Consider the following 6,000-nt stretch of genomic DNA (forward strand, 5'->3'; position numbering starts at 1 on the left):
GAGCGCTGCCGCGGGGTGAGTGAAGCGAGCGCTCCGGGGAGGAGCGGGGACCCGGAGCGCTCGGCGTAACAATAGCTAAGATGACCCATGCCCCATATTAGTTTAGTCGCGCGTCTCTGCACCCTTTCCAACTCCGCAGTGTCCCTTTTATGGACAGGTGCCCAAAACTGAACAGCATATTCCAGGTGAGGCCGTACCAATGCTTTATAAAGGGGGAGTATTATGTCCCTGTCCCTTGAGCCCATGCCTCTTTTGATACATGACAATATCCTGCCGGCTTTGGAAGCAGCAGCCTGACATTGCATGCTATTCTGTAGTCTGTGATCTACAAGTACACCCAGATCCTTCTCTACCAGTGACTCTGACAGTTTAATCCCCCCTAAGACATACGATGCATGCAGGTTATTAGTACCCAGATGCATAACTTTACATTTATCCACATTGAACCTCATTTGCCAAGTGGATGCCCAGACACTTAGTCTATCCAAGTCATCTTGTAACTTATGCACATCCTCTATAGACTGTACCGTGCTACAAAGCTTGGTGTCATCCGCAAAGATAGAAACAGAGCTGTTAATACCATCCTCTATATCATTGATAAATAAATTAAACAACAGCGGGCCCAGTACTGAACCTTGGGGTACACCACTAATAACCGGCGACCAATCAGAGTACGAATCATTGACCACCACTCTCTGGGTACGATCCATGAGCCAGTGTTCAATCCAGTTACAAACTAAAATTTCCAAACCCAAAGACCTTAACTTACCTGTCAGACGTCTATGAGGGACAGTATCAAATGCTTTAGCAAAATCCAGAAACACTATATCCACAGCCATTCCTCTGTCAAGGCTTCTACTCACCTCTTCATAAAAGCAAATTAGATTGGTTTGACAACTTCTATCCTTAGTAAACCCATGCTGGCTATCACTTATAATACAATTATCCCCTATGTATTCCTGTATGTAATCCCTTATAAGTCCTTCAAACAATTTACCCACAATGCACGTTAAACTTACCGGTCTATAGTTTCCTGGGGAAGACCTAGAGCCCTTTTTGAAGATTGGTACCACATTCGCCTTGCGCCAGTCCCTTGGCACAATACCAGACACCAGAGAATCTCTAAATATCATGAACAGGGGTACAGATATTACTGAACTTACCTCTCTAAGAACTCTTGGGTGCAATACATCTGGCCCTGGAGATTTGCTTACATTTATATCACTTAACTTACCTTGTACCATCTCTACATTAAGCCAGTTCAGTACATTACATGATGTGTTACCAGCACTGACCTGGCCAATGTCAGCTCCTTTTTCCATAGTGTATACAGAACTAAAGAACCCATTCAGTAGCTCCGCTTTCTCTTGATCGCCTGTGACAACCTCCCCATTATCATTATTAAGGGGTCCTACATGCTCTGTCCTTGTTTTTTTTTGCATTTATATATCTAAAAAAATATTTAGGATTAGTTTTGCTTTCTTTGGCCACCTGTCTCTCGTTTAGAATTTTTGCTGTTTTTATTACATTTTTACAGATTTTATTAAGCTCTTTGTACTGTTTCAATGTTATCGCTGACCCATCAGATTTGTATTTTTTGAAGGCTATTTTTTTGTTGTTTATTGCTCTTTTAACATCATTTGTCAGCCATGTAGGATTTAGTTTTAACTGTTTATATTTGTTCCCCTCTGGTATATATTTAGCTGTATAGTTATTTAGAGTTGATTTAAAGATGTCCCATTTACCTTCTGTATCAGTATTTGACAACACCTCCCCCCAGTCTATGTCCTGTAGTGCAGCCCTCAGCCCAGGGAAGTTTGCCTTTTTAAAGTTATATGTTTTTGCCTTCCCCGCCTGTCTTTGTTTTCTACATTTTAAGTCAAAAGTAACTATATTGTGGTCGCTATTACCAAGGTTTTCCCGCACAGTTACATTACCAACCAGCTCTGCATTGTTGGAAATGATCAGATCCAACAAGGCATCACTTCTTGTTGGGTCCTCCACAAACTGGCCCATAAAATTATCCTGCAATAAATTTAGGAATTGACGCCCCTTTGTGGTTTTAGCCAACCCCGGACCCCAATCTATATCTGAATAGTTAAAATCTCCCATTATTACCACTGTACCTGCCCGGGCGGCCCTCTCTATTTGTTTATGAAGCCGAACTTCTATCTCTTCAGTGATATTAGGGGGTCTGTAGATTACCCCAAATATTATTTTTTCAGTATTTCCCTCCTTTTGTAATTCTACCCAGTGATTCCACCTCCTCAAAATCATCACACACTATGGCATCGTTCACATTGACTTTCATACCACTTCTTACATACAGACAGACTCCACCACCTTTTCTGTTCATTCTATCCTTGCGAAACAATGTAAACCCCTGCAGATTGACAGCCCAGTCATGTGAGGAGTCCAGCCATGTCTCAGTGACCCCAACTATATCAATATGTTCCTCCAGTATCAAGGCCTCAAGCTCCCCCATTTTATTTGCTAGGCTTCTGGCATTTGTGAACATACACTTTACATTTCCATCCTTTATGTTATTGGGGCCAATGGGATTCAAGGGTGTAAGTTTTATTTTCCTATGAAGCCTATTCCTATTAACTATTCTAACCCCTCCCTCCGCTCCACCCCCAGATACATTTATAATTCCCACCTCTCTATCTACACTATCTTCCCCCTCTTTGCTGTGGGTTCCCTCCCCCCAAGTCCCTAGTTTAAACACTCCTCCACCCTTCTAGCCATCTTCTCCCCAAGCAAAGCTGCACCCTCCCCATTGAGGTGCAGCCCGTCCCTACGGTAGAGCCGGTAACCGACAGCGAAGTCAGCCCAATTCTCCATGAACCCAAACCCTTCCTTCCTACACCAGCTTCTGAGCCACTTATTTACCTCCCTGATCTCCCGCTGCCTCTCTGGTGTGGCTCGTGGTACAGGTAATATTTCAGAAAATACTACCTTGGAGGTCCTTGCCTTAAGCTTGCGGCCTAAGTCCCTGAAATAATTTTTAAGGACACTCCACCTACCTCTTACTTTGTCATTGGTGCCAATATGTACCATGACTGCTGGGTCCTCTCCAGCCCCGCCCAGCAACCTGTCAACCCGATCCGCGATGTGCCGAACTCGTGCGCCAGGCAGACAACACACTGTTCGGCGATCCCGGTCTTTGTGACAGATTGCCCTGTCTGTCCCCCTAATAATTGAGTCCCCCACCACTGGTACCTGTCTGGCCTGCCCTGTACTCCTCCTTCCCTCCTTACTGGAGCAGACACCCCCCTGGCGGTCAGAGGCGGTATCCTGCTGCAGTACTGCTAGCTCTGTAATGGCATCCCCCTCATCTGCCAAGCGGGCAAACTTGTTGGGGTGTGCCAGTTCAGGACTAGCCTCCCTGACACTTTTTCCCCTACCCCTCTTTCTAACTGTAACCCAGCTAACTGCCTGACTGTCCTGCAACTCCGTCCCACTGTCCTCCCCCACCTCTATTCCCGAGAGTGCCTGCTCAGTGAGCACGAGACTCCTCTCCATGTTGTTAATGCTTCTCATTGTTGCCAGTCGCCCCTCTAGATGCAGGATCTGGGCTTCCAAATGGACAACTAGCACACATCTCGCACAACAATATGCACCCTCAAACTGTTGTTCAAGGATTGCATACATTGAATGTCAAGAATGTCTTATCTGTAATTTGATGCCTACTGCAGATTTTTCCATCTTTCCTTGGCTTCTTTATGCATCATTGTTTTTCTTATGAAACAACATCATTGTTTTTCTTGTGAAATTCCCAATAAGTTTGATGTGTCACATGACCCTCTTCCTATTGAAAAAACTAAATTTGGATTCAAAATGGCCGTTTCAAAATGGCCACCATGGTCACCACCCATCTTGAAAAGTTTCCCCCCTCACATATACTAATGTACCACAAACAGAAAGTTAATATCACCAACCATTCCCATTTTATTAAGGTGTATCGATATAAATGGCCCACCCTGTAGTTCCCCCTGCATTAGGTTGTAGGTCCCCCACATTAAGTGCAGTATAGTTCCCCACATTAGGTGCAGTATAGTTCCCCCACATTAGGTGCACTATAGTTCCCCACGTTAGGTGCACTATAGTTCCCCACATTAGGTGCAGTATAGTTCCCCACATTATGTGCAGTATAAGTTCCCTGCACATTAGGTTGGCAGTATAGTTCCCCGCACATTAGGTGCAGTATAGTTCCCCCACATTAGCTGCAGTATAGTTCCCCACATTAGGTGCAGTATAGTTCCCCACATTAGGTGCAGTATAAGTCCCCGCACATTAGGTTGGCAGTATAGTTCCCCACACATTAGGTGCAGTATAGTTCCCCCACATTAGCTGCAGTATACTTCCCCACATTAGGTGCAGTATAGTTCCCCACATTAGGTGCAGTATAGTTCCCCACATTAGGTGCAGTATAAGTCCCCGCACATTAGGTTGGCAGTATAGTACCCCCACATTAGGTGCAATATAGTTCCCCCCCACATTAGATGCAGTATAGTTCCCCCACATTAGGTGCAGTATAATTCCCCACATTAGTTGCAGTATAAGTCCCCGCACATTAGGTTGGCAGTATAGTTTCCCGCACATTAGGTTGGCAGTATAGTTTCCCGCACATTAGCTGCAGTATAGTTCCCCACATTAGGTGCAGTATAGTTCCCCCACATTAGGTGCAGTATAGTTCCCCACATTAGGTGCAGTATAGTTCCCCACATTAGGTGCAGTATAGTTCCCCATATTATGTGCAGTATAAGTCCCCACACATTAGGTTGGCAGTATAGTTCCCCGCACATTAGTTGCAGTATAGTTCCCCCACATTAGGTGCAGTATAGTTCCCCCACATTAGGTGCAGTATAGTTCCCCCACATTAGGTGCAGTATAGTTCCCCCACATTAGGTGCAGTATAAGTCCCCGCACATTAGGTTGGCAGTATAGTACCCCCCACATTAGGTGCAGTATAGTTACCCCCCACATTAGGTGCAGTATAGTTCCCCGCATTAGGTTGTAGTTCCCCCATATTAGGTGCAGTATAGTTCCCCACATTAGGTGCAGTATAAGTACCCGCACATTAGGTTGGCAGTATAGTTCCCCCACATTAGGTGCAGTATAGTTCCTCACATTAGGTGCAGTATAGTTCTCCCACATTAGGTGCAGTATAGTTCCCCACATTAGGTTGGCAGTATAGTTCCCCCACATTAGGTTGGCAGTATAGTTCCCCCACATTAGGTTGGCAGTATAGTTCCCCCTCATTAGGTTGGCAGTATAGTTCCCCCACATTAGGTGCAGTATAGTTCCTCACATTAGGTGCAGTATAGTTCCCCCACATTAGGTGCAGTATAGTTCCCCCTCATTAGGTTGGCAGTATAGTTCCCCCACATTAGGTTGGCAGTATAGTTCCCCCACATTAGGTTGGCAGTATAGTTCCCCCTCATTAGGTTGGCAGTATAGTTCCCCCACATTAGGTTGGCAGTATAGTTCAACCACATTAGGTTGGCAGTATAGTTCCCCCACATTAGGTTGGCAGTATAGTTCCCCCACATTAGGTGCAGTATAGTTCCCCCACATTAGGTGCAGTATAGTTTCTCACATTAGGTGCAGTATAGTTCCCCACATTAGGTGCAGTATAGTTCCCCACATTAGGTGCAGTATAAGTTCCCGCACATTAGGTTGACAGTATAAGTCCCCGCACATTAGGTTGGCAGTACAGTTCCCGCACATTAGGTTGGCAGTACAGTTCCCCACATTAGGTGCAGTATAGTTCCCCCACAGACATACAGCCTTCAGCCATATACAGTGTATGGCTGGAGGCTGGATGCCTGTGTACTGCCCCACTTCAGTGTTCCGACCACAGCACCTCCTGTCCGGGGTCACGATCTACTGCTAGGTCCAGGGCCGGAGGAGCAGTGGTCAGAACACTGAAGATGATGTGCTGCCAGCTGGTGCTGGTGACTTACTATGCGCGCGTGTCCTCCTCAATGCTCTGCT

The sequence above is a fragment of the Hyla sarda genome, chromosome 4 (assembly GCF_029499605.1).
Source record: "Hyla sarda isolate aHylSar1 chromosome 4, aHylSar1.hap1, whole genome shotgun sequence".
Lineage (NCBI taxonomy): Eukaryota > Metazoa > Chordata > Amphibia > Anura > Hylidae > Hyla > Hyla sarda.